The following is a 16,388-nucleotide window of genomic DNA, read 5'->3' as shown; positions in this document are numbered from 1 at the left end:
CAAGTGTTGCTGTTTTTTCCAAATGTGATGGGGGACAAGAGGCAGGTTTCTGTTCTTGATACAGCTCTGCGTCTAAACGCACATGCCAACCAGTTCAGTAGAGCACAGATAAGCATTGGGAATATGCACCAAGAGGTGCACATGGAAATCTCCATGTGTGTGCAGATCCTGCTCACAGGATCAGGGCCATCGTGTTCCTTTAGTGCATCAGGGCAACCAATTCTGTACTGCAGTTTCAAAGACTTCACTTAAGATCTATTTGAAGGGAAAGTTTGCCCATAGAAATCGATCTCAGCAAAAAACGTGGTTGGGTAGACATATTGAAATATTGCAACGCTGGAGTTTCACTGTCAATAATGTGACGGCAGCTGAAAAGTATAATCTTGCTTTAGGAACAGTATGGTTCATTGATGATGCTTCTGTCTTGGTCCATGAGGAATATCATGATAAAAGATGCACCACAATCTGTTCCCCACCCGCCCTAATTTTTTTCCCCTCTCAAATGAGTTTGGGGGGAAGTTAGAATCTCATGTATTTTTTATACAGGTCTGCATTCTGGTAAGCACATGCTCTCTTTTCAGTTTTCCAGTGGGAATGCCCTCCAGAGTGAGGTCTGTTTTGGACATGTAGATTGAGTGATATTTTCAACTGAGACAAATCCCATCCCTAAAAAAGCGAGGTGCCGCCATTACTGAGTTACACCTCGATCCTGTATATAAGTATCTGCTGGTATTTGGTTAGCCAGGATCCTGGACTCTGTGGGCCTTTGGTCTGATCCAGCAGGGCTCCAATGAAATCCTTAATATTAAGACAACATCATCGTTATTTGAAAACTTGTTGCCTCTGTTGGCTTTTTCTCCATTCAAGCAGTTTTAGCTTTTAAGGCAGCAAGTCTTTAGGACTGGGTTGTTAATCCAACAAGCACATTTCAGCAATGATATCTACAGAAGATCTCTTCATAAGAAGCCTGCCTACATAGTAATAAAACAAGAAATCGTTTAGAAGCTTGTTTTCCTCTTTCAAATGGATGGGGGAGACTGAAGGAAAGGAGAGGTGATGCCAGTTTTGTCAATGGGGAGGGAGTTGTGAACAGTACAAGCTCTCGTCGTACGGTTTGTTTATTTTTTTTAAATGCTGTTTCTTAAATAGTAATACTAAATGCACACAAAGTGTTAAATATGTATATACTGTATTTCAAAATTAAAAAACAAAATCCTACAAAAACAAATGGGGCACAAGATTGTTCTATAAGTCGTGCTGGCTACTTTTTAGTTTATACTCATAAGTGGTTTTTAAAAGCCTTTTTTAACGTGTAATTTGCATGTTCTACTTTGATTGTATGTAAACATATTTTAGAGCAAAAAAAATGTATTTGTATTTTATTGAATATAGAGGCAAGACAAAAAAAACTTGTACATTTGTTTGAAATGTTCTTTTTGTAACGGTTTTTATTCATGAAGCATTTTTGTACATTTAAAAAAAATGGATACAGACTTGCTGTTATTTGAGGGTTAGGTACATCTGGCATGCTAAATTGTCATGCTCTTTCATGATTTTAGATGTTGGTTTTTAAACATTTTTTTCTAAAAGGACGCTCCAGTCTTTTCGCTACCAGATCAGGTTAGCACAGTATAGAGCACTTAACTATTAAAAAAAAAAAATACCAGAAAAAGGGGGGAAAGTTAATCCTATTCATATGTTATTCATTGTGTGAAATTAAAGGAATTCAAATCAGTCTACCATGAGTTGTGAATTCTTTTGTCTTATTTTCCATCTGGTTCCCATCACAGGGGAGTTTAATAGCTCTGAGGATACAAATGGAGGCACTCACCAGCCCTCTTTTGTGGTCATGGATAAATCTGGGTTTCAGGGTTTTTTTCCTTAAAAAAAAAAGTTAGAGAGAGAGAGAGAGAGAGAGAGAGAGAGAGAGAGAGAGAGAGAGAGTAGCGTAGGCCTCTTTCTCTAAGAGCAGTGGCAAATCTTGAGTCTGGGAAAGTGGTAAATCATTATTCTGAAGGAATGCAAGTACCCTTGTTCCCATTGCTGAGTCCTGCACTTCCCAACTCAGTTCACACATGCATGTTCATTCATTCTTTGATTACTGCAAGTAGCAAGTAAAGGATGCAGGTGGCACTGTGGTCTAAACTACTGAGCCTCTTGGGCTTGCCGATCAGAAGGTTGGCGGTTCGAATCCCCGCGACGGGGTGAGCTCCCGTTGCTCTGTCCCAGCTCCTGCCAACCTAGCAGCTCGAAAGCACGCCAGTACAAGTAGATAAATAGGTAGCACTCTGGTGGGAAGGTAAATGGCATTTCCATGCGCTCTGGTTTCTGTCACGGTGTCCCGTTGCGCCAGAAGCAGTTTAGTCCTTCTGGCCACATGACATGGAAAGCTGTCTGTGGCAAACTATGGCTTCCTCAGCCTGAAAGCGAGATGAGTGCTGCAACCCCATAGTCTCCTTTGACTGGACTTAACCGTCCAGGGGTCCTTTACCTTTACCTTTTATGCAAGTAGCAACTGATGAGCCGCCTCCATCCTCAGAGGTCAAAGATTCCCACCATTCCAATTCAGCAGCAGAATTCAGGCTGCACCAAACTTGTTTTGCTTGTGCACAGCTTGCACAGAGGTTAGACTGTGCTCAGTGTAGTGGTTAAGAGCGGTGGACTTGTAATCTGGTGAACCGTGTTCACGTCCCCACTCCTCCACATGCAGCTGCTGGGTAACCTTGGGCTAGTCACACTTCTCTGAAGTCTCTCAGCCCCACTCACTTCACAGAGTGTTTGCTGTAGGAGTGGAAGCAAAAGGAGAATATTAGCCTCTTTGAGACTCCTTCGGGTAGTGATACGGCGGGATATCAAATCCAAACTCTTCTTCTTCTCCTCCTCCTCACTGGGTCCACACTTAGGCAGTGGTTCAAATTGCTTGGAGTTATGGTTTCAATGAAGCTTGAGTCCTGTTCATGCACTTCCTACAGACGTCTGTTTAACCACTGTGGAAACAAAATAAGCCTTGGGCCTCATTTAGAGGAGCATGTTCTTATGTTCTTAATACTGGTGGAGAAGACATGTGCCTGCTTGTTAAAGGAAGTGAGCTATGGTACTACCCCTAAAATGGGCCCAAATGCTGCAGTCAATGCCTTTTCCTTCCACATCTCTACAGATCGTGTTCACCTAGGGATGGATTTCTGTCAATATTGGTTCTCTTGCTGCTCATTTTCCCAGTCTTAAATTCAGTTCTCCACATGCTTGCAGCAACGCACATTATTTGTTTAAGATACAAAAATCTGTCAATTTTAGTGTGAATTTTCTCTAGTAAACACATTTTTGTATGCAGTTTTGACTGACATACACGATTTTGCAAGCAGGTTATTTTCACTCATCATTTATGCACCTTTCCCCCAATCTATGTATTTTTGTAAACATTGCTTGCCTTGAGAACTACATAGCAAAATTCAGAGATGTGCAAGTTTCAAGGATCGCTGTATTTTGGTTTGAGAAGTGCAAAGTAGGTCCCTTCTCTTTTAAATGCAAACAAAATCCAATGTCTCCCTACCCGTGTCCATCACTACCACAGCAGATCAAAGCAATGGATCCAGGAGTTATCCGGAAAATTATTCCACTACCACCTCTGTATTTAAATTAGTTTGGATTTGTCATTTGCACTGACCCGATTTCAGGATTTCTGTGCCCTGTGGCTGTTTATGCCACTAACTCAGGGATATGCAAGGACAACAGGAGGAGAGAGGGTGTCCTTGCAGACTAGGTCATGATGACAAACGTCAGGCTACAAATATCTGTTGTGGTTGTTTTAACTCTTTGTTACTTGGCTTTCCATGCCGATGCATAGCCTTTTATTTAGACTCATTAAACCACCCCCAGCCCAAATAAGAAGGATCAGTCATTCTGCTGCTCCCCAAATACCTTTGGCCTTCATTCAGAGGAGAGATTGGTTTGGACATCTAATAGGTGCCGGAACTCATATATTGCTGATTGAAATGCCATGATAAATGTGCCAAGGCCATGGATAAAGGGAGGGGGAGAGAAATCATGGTACTCCATACTCAGGGCCAGCCCATGCATGAGGCAAGGTGAGGCAATCGCCTCAGGTGGCAGGAACCACAGGGGCAGCATACCCAGCCTCCAAGGACTGCATCACATGTAGATATTCACTCCCATCTTGTTCCTGGTATAGGAACTCCCATCTTGTTCCCCTTCTGGCGGGGAAGCGCCACTTTGTGGTTTGCCTCAGGTGGCAAAATATATTGGGTCTGCCCTGTTCATACCAGTGAGTACTGTCACAAAAAGGACTGGTCAATAATATAATTAAACCACAGAGGCTAGGGCTTGCTGATCAGAAGGTTGGCAGTTCGAATCACCACGACGGGGTGAGCTCCCATTGCTCGGTCCCAGCTCCTGCCAACCTAGCAGTTCGAAAGCACGTCAAAGTGCAAGTAGATAAATAGGTACCACTCCGGTGGGAAGGTAAGCGGCGTTTCCGTGTGCTGCTCTGGTTCGCCAGAAGCGGCTTAGTCATGCAGGCCACATGATCCGGAAGCTGTACGCCGGCTCCCTCGGCCAGTTAAGCGAGATGAGCGCCGCAACCCCAGAGTCGGCCACGACTGGACCTAATGGTCGGGGGTCCCTTTACCTTTACCTTTAATAATATAATAATAACTGTTAATATTATCAATTACTCTTATATTATTAATATAATATTGTTAATAATATAAGTTATCGTTATTATTTAGATATTAATATCAACAATAAAGTTGGATTATTATGATCATTCTCCTCCTTATTATTATTGTTAAGCAACCAGAGAAGAAATTTTGCATCACTCAATAGTGTAGCCTAAACAAAGTAGTCATACACATATTTTTAATTTAAAAAATATCCTCCATTTCCTCTTTTCTTTCCCAAAACACTAAGCAACAAATTCCATGCTTTCTAAGTAAAGAGCTCAAATATGTTATTATTCAATAGCCAATTATACAAGGGCCTCGGTTTGCGTTTAAAAGTAAGCCTACCTAATCTGCAGTTCCCAAAACAATGGTCAAACTGAAACAGCCATCATTCAAAATTTGCACCCGCTCTCCAACCAGGTTATAAGTACACAAATGCATGCACTAGGGTAAATAGGGCATTAAAAATGCATATATTATTGAAAATAATGTAGAAAAAATGGTTATATTTTTGGGGGGGAATTGCGGAAACAAGTATATTAGGTAAGATTGCATAAATACAGAACTTAGTATATTCAGATAAATTTGCACTGGGGAATCCTTTTTTTAAAAAAACAAGAAATTCAAACCAGTCTAGAAATGTGGAGGAGCAGAGAAACCAAAACCAACAGATCCCCACCCCAGAGAAGAGTTAGAAGGGAATTTTTTGTGTCCCTAAAAATTCAACATGTGCTACTTCTGTAGAACCTCTCCTACCAGGTCTTCTTGAGTGCCATCTTTTCTGTCAAGTCACCCATACGTTCCCCCCCTCTCAAAGTCCTATTGCCTTGAGAAAATTGCATTTTCTACATTTGCTTGGGGAGGGGGTGAAGCTCTCTTACTTGACTTAACGATTTCATAGATTCCAGGAATATGAAAGCAGTCTATGACTACCCTAACTAGGACAGCCTCTTCTTCAACATCTGTCCTTGACAGATGTCAAATCAACCATTCCTTGAAAGGTTTCTTGAATCTTATCCAGGAAAACCGATCGCACGAATATAGGCAGCATTTATTCTGTTGCTGAAATGTCCTTGCACTAGAAAGTTGCAGGAAGCAAGTTTCCTGCATATTGAACTCATCAAACATGGACCCATAACATTGTCATGCTGCAGTACCACCTAGTCCAGTATTGTCTACTCTGGCTGGCAGTAGCTCCCTAGGGTCTCTCTTATTGATGGGTTGTTCCATAACCTGCTACTCAATCCTTTTAATAAATTTGTAAGCTGCGGGTTAAACCACAGAGCCTAGGACTTGCCGATCAGAAGGTCAGCAGTTCAAATCCCCACGACGGGGTGAGCTCCCGTTGCTCAGTCCCAGCTCCTGCCCACCTAGCAGTTCAAAAGCACGTCAAAGTGCAAGTAGATAAATAGGTACTGCTCTGGCGGGAAGGTAAACGGCGTTTCCGTGCACTGCTCTGGTTCTCCAGAAGCGGCTTAGTCATGCTAGCCGGCTCCCTTGGCCAATAAGGCGAGATGAGTGCCGCAACCCCAGAGTCGGTCACGACTGGACCTAATGCTCAAGGGTCCCTTTACCTTTACCTTTGTAAGAAGAACAAATGCACATAATTTGCTTTTTCCACTCCTGCAGGGATTCAGAGGGGATCTGGTAAATTCTGGCTACTTAACTTAGCATCTGTTCCAGGAAAACTTGCATAATGCATTATTAAAGATAAAAATTTCACTCCTATAGAGGAACAAGTCTTGCTGAAAAAGACCCAGCATGGTTATGCAAGCGTTAGTACTGTCTTAACTACCATATTTTTCGCCCTATAGGACACACTTTTCCCCTCCAAAAATGAAGGGGAAATCTGGGTGCGTCCTATGGGGCGAATGCAGGCTTTCGCTGAAGCCTGGAGAACGAGAGGGGTCGGTGCGCACCGACCCCACTCGCTCTCCAGGCTTCAGGAAGACATCCGCAGCCTAGGCAGCCCTGCTGTTCCTCGTCCAGGTTCGGTTTCCCCCGACCTGGTTTTGGGGGGGAAATAAAGGGGGGGAATTTTCCTTTAGTTCCCCCCAAAAAACTAGGTGCGTCCTATGGGACAGAGCGTCCTATGGGACGAAAAATACAGTACCTTGTTAGGCTAGAGGTGATCTGGCAGACAATGTCTATTTAGACTTCCATAAAGCTTTTGATAAACTCTGTGGCCAGACTGCCAATTAAGGATAGCAGTCAGGGGATAGGTTGTGGTTCAGTATCTAGTTAAAGAATAGGAAGCAGAGGAATAATAATAATAATAATAATAATAATAATAATAATAATAATAATAATTTTATTTATATCCCACCGTCCCCAGCCAAAGCTGGGCTCAGAGTGGCTAACAACATTAAAATGATACAACATTCTAAAATCATTTCATTATAAAATGCACAACTCTCACAGCGAAGGAAGTAAGCAATGGGATCCCTCAAGGATCATTTTTTTAAAAAATGTGAGTTTAGTAGCAGGGACTTCAAGCTTGCTAGTGGCACCAAATTCTTCTGGGTGGCATGAACAAAAGAAGATTGTGTGGAACTCCTAAACTATCTCTCCAAACTGAGTGAATCAGCATTAATATGACAAATGCAATTCAATGTGCACCAGTTGCACATTAGGGCAAAATATTCTGGCTTTCCGTATACACTAATGGGGTCTGAACCAGTGGTAACTAACCAGAGAGGAGAACTTAGTATGCAGAAACTGTTAAAAAGGCAAATTCCATGATAATTAAGAAAAGGATTAAAAATAAAAGCAGCTAATATTAAAATGCAACCACACTGGGAATATGGTCACAGTTCTGGCTAACTGGCAATCTGAAAAAAAGGATATTGTGGAGTTGTGAAAGTTTCAGAAAAGGGCAACCAAAATGATAAAGGGATTGGAACAACTTCCATATGAGGAAAGGCTATAACATATGGCACATTTAGTATGAAAAATGGCAAGTAAGGAAGGGATGATGTCAACTGAGAGAGGTTTTTCTCCTTCTCACACCACACTCGACAGCATTCACCCACAAGGAAGCTGAATGTTGGAAAATTTAGGATAGATGAAAAAGATGTGCTAATAGCATTGTAGAGTTGGGAATGAGCCAATGGTCATCTATTCCATTGCCCGGCAATGCAGGAATCACAACCAGAGAATCCCTGACACAGTGGAAGAAATCACTTCACACAGTGGCATCCACGAACACAAGATGCAGCAATGGTCGCCATCTTGGATGGCTCCATTGGAAGGCCCATGGAAGAGAAGGTGTTCAGTGGCTAGTGGCCATGATGACTGAGTGTGATCTCCAGTGTTGGAGCTGGCATGCCTTTAAATATCAGTTTCTGAGGTGAGTGCTGTTGGATGTAGCATTGGAAAACCAGGTGAGCAACCCTACCCCACCTAGACTGCCCCACTGACCACCATGATTCCTGCTCTGTATACGATGATGACCCAGTTTGCATTTCACAGTAAACCATGGTTAGAGCCAAACACCGGCTCGAGGTGGATAAGGAACAGCCAAATAACTCGACAAGAGATTGAACATGCCATTCAGAACATGAAACTGGGCAAATCTCCAGGGCCAGATGGCTTGACCTCCAAGTACTATAAGACATTGAGTGACTATCTGATTCAACCACTGTTGGAGGTCAGCAATGAAATCCTGGAAGGAAAGAAGGCGCCGGAATCGTGGAAGGAAGCTTTTATCACATTGATACCAAAATCAGAAATTGAAAAAACACAACTTAAGAACTATCGCCCCATCTCCCTTTTAAATGTGGATTACAAAATATTTGCTGATGTTTTGGCAGGCAGACTCAAAAGAGTTTTAAATGAAGTAATTCATAAAGATCAGGCCGGCTTTCTCCCAGGTAGACACATGTTTGCGAATACAAGGAACATTATTGACATTTTGGAACTTTTGCAAACAGACATAAACACTAAAGCAGTGCTAATTTTTATAGATGCGGAGAAGGCCTTCGACAACATCTCTTGGAAATTTATGAAGGGAAATTTAAAAGAAATGGGAGTGGGGCGGGGTTTTGAAAATGGGATTGATGCGATATATTCAGAACAAAAGGCAAAATTGATAGTTAACAATGTGGTAACAGAAGAATTTAAAATTGAAAAAGGAACACGACAAGGCTGCCCGATTTCCCCTCTGTTATTTATCTCAGTTCTGGAGGTGCTCTTGAACTTGATCAGAGGGGACCGGTTGGTGCAAGGGATTCAGGTCGGAGCGAAACAATATAAACTCAAAGCTTTTGCAGATGACCTAGTTTTGACACTGCAGGAGCCAGAATCTAGTACGAAAAGAGTATTACAACTGATACATGATTTTGGTCAAGTGGCGGGATTTAAGCTAAATAAACAAAAAACGAAGGTGTTGGGGAAAAACATGACAGACACAGAGTCAGAACGGTTTCAGAGAGAAACAGAACTATCATTGGTGAAAAAGGTAAAGTACCTAGGGGTAAACATAACAGCAAAAAATCTGAGTCTATTTAAGGACAATTATGAAAAATGCTGGTCTGAAATTAAGAGAGACTTGGATAGTTGGGCAAAATTGAAGCTTTGTTAGGCCGAATTGCTGCTATTAAGATGAATGTATTGCCAAAAATGTTGTTTCTGTTTCAAACATTGCAAATTGTGGACAAAACGGAGTGTTTCCGGAGGTGGCAGAGAGATATTTCCAAATTTGTCTGGCAGGGCAAAAAGCCCAGAATTAAGTTTAAGATATTAACAGATGCGAAAGAAAGAGGGGGCTTTGCCCTGCCAGACTTAAGGTTGTACTATGAAGCCGCAGCTTTCTGCTGGCTAAAAGACTGGTTACTTCTCGAAGACACTGATGTGTTGGATCTGGAAGGTTATAACAATGCTTTTGGTTGGCATGCATACTTATGGTATGACAAGGTTAAGATCAATAAGGCCTTTAAGAACCATATTGTCAGAAAAGCAGTGTTCAATGTCTGGACAAAATATAAAGACTTATTGGAAAATAAAACTCCAAGGTGGCTCTCACCTTTGGAAGCTAAGGCCCGAAAAAGACCCAATATGGAAGCCTATTGGCCAAAATATTGGGAACTGTTAGAAAAAGATGGAAATAATTGGAAATTGCAGAGTATGGAGAAAATGAAGGATAAAGTGCGAGACTGGTTACACTACGCTCAGATTAAAGAAATTTTCAAAAGTGACAAAAAGTTAGGGTTCCAGGTGGAGAAATCGAAGTTGGAAATAGAATTGTTAGAACCTAAGACTAAGGTACTTTCAAGAATGTATAACTTGCTGTTGAAATGGAATACACAAGACGAAATGGTTAAGTCGGCTATGATAAAATGGGCACAGGATATTGGGCATAACATTATGTTTGAAGACTGGGAAAGGTTGTGGACCACTGGGCTGAACTTTACTGCATGTAATGCTTTGAAGGAAAATGTAATGAAAATGATATACAGATGGTACATGACCCCAGTTAAACTTGCCAAAATATACCATTTGTCTGATAACAAATGCTGGAAATGTAAAGAAAATGAAGGAACATTCTTTCACCTCTGGTGGACCTGCCCTAAAGTGAAGGTCTTCTGGGAAATGATATATAATGAGTTGAAAAAGGTATTTAAGTATACCTTCACTAAGAAACCAGAGGCCTTTCTTCTGGGTATTGTCGACCAGAAGGTGTTAAAGAAGGATAGAACATTCTTTATGTATGCAACAACAGCAGCAAGGATACTTGTCGCTAAGAACTGGAAAACTCAAGATCTACCCACACTGGAAGAATGGCAGATGCAACTGATGGACTATATGCAACTGGCAGAGATGACTGGCAGAATTCGAGACCTGGGAGAAGAAAGGATCAAAGAAGATTGGAAGAAATTTAAGATTTACCTACAGAAATATTGTGATTTAGTGGAATGTTAAGAAGGATGCTTGGTTATAAATAATTGGCCATCACTAAACTGGATCAGAATTTGATGATAAGAGAGATGAAGAGAAACAAAATTTGTAGGAGAATTATTATATTGTATTTAAATGAGTGGTTATAAAATTGCAAATAAGATGATAATTTGCTTGAAAAAATTTATTAATGATGTAAGTGGGAGCGGGAGACGTGAGGAAGTCTAAAGATGTTATGAAACCTTGTAAAAACAAAGCAATGCTGTTTATTACTTTTGTATTTCTTTTATTAAAAACTCCAATAAATATTTATATATATATATATATAAAGGAAAAGTCCTCGCACCACTGCTTCCACACTCCCCCAAAGCCATTCAGTGTTCCCATGCAGAGGGGGTGCACATTCAGAACCATAACCCACAAGTAACCGGTTTCCAACCTGGGTAAGCAACCCAGTGCCTGAAGTTCCCCACTAACACATCGGGGTGCACTGCCCTGCATGCAAAGGCCTGGAAACGATGCCTTATGAGGAACGGCTAAGGGAGCTGGGCATGTTTAGCCTGGAGAAGAGGAGGTTAATGGGTGATATGATAACCATGTTCAAATATATAAAAGGATGTCACATAGAGGAGGGAGAAAGGTTGTTTTCTGCTGCTCCAGAGAAGCGGACACAGAGCAATGGATCCAAACTACAAGAAAGAAGATTCCACCTAAACATTAGGAAGAACTTCCTGACAGTAAGAGCTGTTCGACAGTGGAATTTGCTGCCAAGGAGTGTGGTGGAGTCTCCTTCTTTGGAGGTCTTTAAGCAGAGGCTTACAACCATATGTCAGGAGTACTCTGATGGTGTTTCCTGCTTGGCAGGGGGTTGGACTCGATGGCCCTTGTGGTCTCTTCCAACTCTATGATTCTATGATTCTACTGGCCCATGCCATCACCATACTGGGCAAATAGAAACCCTGCCTGCCTGCCCAACTGTCACCAAGAAAACTGGGGAACCAATTGAGTGCCAGGAGGGCAGCAAGGGCAGCTTAGAGCCGGAACTGAGCCCGAATTGCATGTTATACTAATGACTCCTTTGGATGACAGATGAGCAGGATTTCTTTATTTTTAGATGTCCATGAGAAAGAAATATGCTCTTAAGAATAACTGTCGGCCAATAAATCCACTGGCCTTTCCCAGTCTCGGGCAACCTGTGCCTTTGCTGCTGTTCCAGGAAATGGTGGCTTCAAAAGAGCCTATCAAAAGGGTACATTATGTTTCCTGGACATCCTGCTTTCTCGGAGGTTAATTTCTTCTGACGCACGTGGCCTGGTGCTGCCAACCAAGTCAAATGTATTTTACGCTTTACTTTTTTCTGCTGCCTCGCAGGCTTTTGTTGGGAATAAACGGGGGCGGGGAGGGAAGCCAAAGATTTAAAAAATGTATAAAGAAGTCTTGCCAAATGTTGTTAAATGATTTGATCCGCTGATGGCAAGATAGCATTGCTAAACAGATAAAAAGAGGGATTCCTGAGCCGGAGGCAATATTTTAATATGTTCTTGAAGCTGCATTGTCTGTAAGATACTTGTGATAGCGGAGTAAAATGTATATACTAATAATGCATTCATATATCCTTGCCTCATTGGGCTGGATTAGAACTCTTCCATAAAACAGTGCTTCCCCAACATTTTGTGGGGCCTAACGCCTTGGTTCCATAAACTCATTTCCAGTGCCCCCTACTCTATAAAAAGCATTATTCAGAATAGTGGTGTACACAAGGCACTAAGGGAATGCCATTCAAAGCAGTAACAATTACTTGCAAGTTTATTCAAAATCCAATTAAAACCAGTTTAATTAATCCAACTAAACTGATGAACTGCAAGGAGATCAAACCTATCCATTCTGAAGGAAATCAGCCCTGAATGCTCACTGGAAGGACAGATCCAGAAGCTGAGGCTCCAATACTTTGGCCACCTCATGAGAAGAGAAGACTCCCTGGAAAAGACCCTGATGTTGGGAAAGATGGAGGGCACAAGGAGAAGGGGACGACAGAGGACGAGATGGTTGGACAGTGTTCTCGACGATACCAGCATGAGTCTGACCAAACTGCAGGAGGCAGTGGAAGACAAGAGTGCCTGGAATGCTCTGGTCCATGGGGTCACGAAGAGTCGGACACGACTAAACAACTAAACAACAAAAACAAACTGATGAACTAGTATGCATAGAAATGCATATATCTGTAAGGGTAATACAGTGCATCTATCTATCTACAGTATCTATCGATCTATCGATCTATCCTACATATTGTTCCAGGAAGTGCATGTTGGGTAGATTCACCTTTAAATACAAACTGATTCAAATTCCCTAAGCAGAGGACACCCAGGAAGAAACAGACATAACTCATGACTCTGTTTCATTTTGTTAGTGCATGCCTGAGCAAATTTTTCAAGATGAGCCATTTGTCAGTCTTAGATTTAGGCAAACTTTGACAGTTATTTCCTTGTTGTTTGGAAACCTAATTTGGTAGCGATTGGGAGCCCCTGATTAGGTGCTGTTACCTCTCATGCTAATGATTTGATTTTTTAAAAAGATTACTGGTCCTCAACTTGTGTTTTGTGTGTGTTGAGCGGGATGGGACTCATTCAAGATCTCTCAACAAAGCAATAAATATTCATGCCTCTGATTTACACAAACACTAGTCTCCACTATGTTTTGTCAGATTTTATGACCCATTTATCGTCTCATCTTCTCCTGGTTAAAGGTAATTATTTCTTAATTAATCTTGTCTATATCCTTTGCCAATCTGGCTATAAAAAATGCATTCATCACAGGCGATGGTCACAGCAGATCTGTCCATATCACGGTATGCATCAAATCTAGTCATATCTACTTGCTGTAAGGTCTGCATGTTGTTTTATAAAAAAAACATTTGGGAAAGGAGAAGTTGTGAATAAATTCTGAAAGCAGTGGGCGAGACAAAGAGTCTCTCAATTCATTCAGCTCTCGGTTCGGACCCTTACATTACAGGCTTTCTGATTCTGAAACACAGTACAGTGGAACCTCGCTTTTTGAGCATCTCAGAAGTCAACTGATTCGGAACCCGAATGTCGAAAACCCAAATGCGAATGCTTCCATTTTCAAATGTGCCTCGAAAGTCGAACGGCTTCCAAGGCACATTTCTACATTTTTCTCAATGGAACTTGCCGACTGCTCATTGCACCTTGGTTGTCCAACATTTCAGAAGTTGAACTGTCTTCTGGAATGGAGTACGTTCAATAACCGAGGTACCACTCTAATTGCCAAGGTTTAGAGGCTGAGGCCAAGGTATAGATGCTGAGACCTCACACCAGGTCTTGGTGTTTCTGGGAATAGAGTTGAGAGATGACCTAACCTGGGGAGAAAACAGTAAAGACCTGATGAAGGGAGCACAGCAGAGGTTATATTTTCTGAGAATCCTCCAGAAAAATAATCTCTCAAAGGACCTGTTGATGGCATTTTACCATTGTACTGTTGAGAGTGTATTAACTTATGGTCTGTGGGTGTGGTTTGGGAGCTGCATGGTCAGGGGAAAAACAACACTGTGCAGGGTTGCAAAGTCTGTGGAGAGAATAATTGGGTGCACTCTTCCCACCTTGGATCAAATCTATGCTTCCAGGTGCTATAAGAAACCTGCAGAGATAGCGCAGGATAGTGTTCACCCCAGAAATGATCTCTTTCAGCTTCTGCCTTCTGGAAGAAGGTACAGGGTTGTAAAGACTAGGACTAACTGAGAAACAGTTTCTATCCAAATGCGATTTAGGTTTTAAACACAATGTAAGGTAGTCTCTATGGGAGTATATTGCATTTAATTATGGGGTACCAGAGTTTTTAGGGGGCTAACCAGGCTGGGATAGCTGGGATAGTAGGTTTGTTGGTTTTTGAATGTCTGATGTCTATTTTTTAAATTTTGTTGTTCTGTATGGGACAATGACAATAAAGATTATCGTATCATATTGTATCGTATCATAGCCTTCAAAGCATGTCTGCATCTGGAAGGTACCAGGCTGAGAGAGCTAATGTAGAACATAGATATCCCAAAGCAGAGAGGTTATTGGAGGCATTTGTGGTCAGGTCCACAGAATAGAAGGTGGCAGGATCTCCAAGGACTTGCTTTATGGGGAACTGACTTCAGACACCATGCCGGCTGGCAGACCAACTCTGCCCTACAAAGATGTCTGCCAACATGACATGAAAGATGGCAACGTCAACCCTGCTGGGTGGGAATCCCTTGCAGGTGACCACAGTGCTTGGAGACAGACAGCTTGTGCATCTATAGAAGAGGAGGAATGCCCAATGGGAGGAGCACAGAGAGAAGAAACGCCATTGTGCGCCTGTAGCAGCACAACTGGATGCCTTCAACTGCCCCAGCTGCAGCAAAACATGTCTCTCCCGTATCGATCTCTGCAGCCATTGCAGGCTCTGTACCCTTCCAATGGTTTGACTTCATCCCCGAAGGAGCACTCCTCCATTGTCTCCCAAGACAGACAGTCGCCATATTCAGTTTGAGGACTGTTTGGGAAAAGCTGTGGAAAGAGAATTTAAGATTTACTGCATGTACAGTACTTAAAGAAAATGTCATGAAAATGTTCTACAGATGGTATATTACACCGGTAAAATTATCAAAAATGTATAAGACGCACAACAAATGTTGGAAATGTAAAGAAAAAGAAGGTACGTTTTACCATATGTGGTGGGAATGTAAGAAAGTGAAGGGTTTCTGGGAGATGATCTATAATGAAATGAAAAAGATGTTAAAATATACATTTGTAAAGAAACCAGAGATCTTTCTTCTAGGAATTACAGGGAATGAAATTAGAAGAAAAGACTGTAAACCTTTTCAATATGCAGCCACAGCAGCAAGAATTCTACTGGCCCAGAAATGGAAACAAGAGGAGATACCGACAATAGAAGACTGGAGACTGAAGCTGACTGACTATGCAGAACTGGACAGATTAACCGGAAAAATTAGATATCTTCAAGACCAAAAGTTCATCGAGGACTGGGGGAAATTTGTTGAATATCTGAAAAGAACATGTGATGTGCAAACAACACTGGTGGGATTTCAAGAAGCACTGTGAAAGCATAGATATATTGTTAAAAACAAATAGGAGTGGGAGGGAAGTTGAATGGCAATATAAACAGAGAAATGCGTAACCGAGAAGTAATTATGGATGATTGTCAGAGAAGCCGAAGGAAGTCTAAAAAGAATCAAATTTGTGAAAATGTGTGAAAATTTGGCATAATTGTATATTTGTGTTGGAAAATAATAAAAATTATTTTTTAAAAAAGACAGACAGTCGCCAATCAAGTTATCCTATGCAAATCCCAATTTGCAAGGGAGACGTATGGTCTTTTGTCAGCTTACAAGGAAAATGAAGAAGAAATTTTGCTTACAATGATGGCATTTGCTGTGAGCACAGAATTCAGGTTGGGTAGTTTTTTTCTTCTTCTTCTTTCAATGCCACTGGAAAATGAACACAGCCTTGGCTTCAACCCAACAACTTTCTCCTCCGTCCTCCTCCTTCTCCTCCGAGAAGCTCTCGAACTATAAATTCCACCTACATCATGACAGCTCTTTTTGATGCGAGTGATTATATCCTTTCAAGATGTTTTGAGTGCTGAAAAGAAACAGGAACATTACGGGAAATGGCTCTTGGGAACACATTGGATGATCAATTGTCACCCAAAATTGCCTGCAATTTTCATGGGGTGGGTGGCATTTCATTACTTTTTCCTTTTTTTAAAAAAAAACACCGATGGGAAAAGCCGCCACATCTAAAATTGCAAGGTGCT

This window comes from Podarcis melisellensis (genome assembly GCF_964234715.1).
Source record: "Podarcis melisellensis genome assembly, chromosome: 11".
Taxonomy (NCBI): domain Eukaryota; kingdom Metazoa; phylum Chordata; class Lepidosauria; order Squamata; family Lacertidae; genus Podarcis; species Podarcis melisellensis.
The sequence above is the reverse complement of the archived record's forward strand: the minus strand, read 5'-3'. Positions refer to the sequence as shown.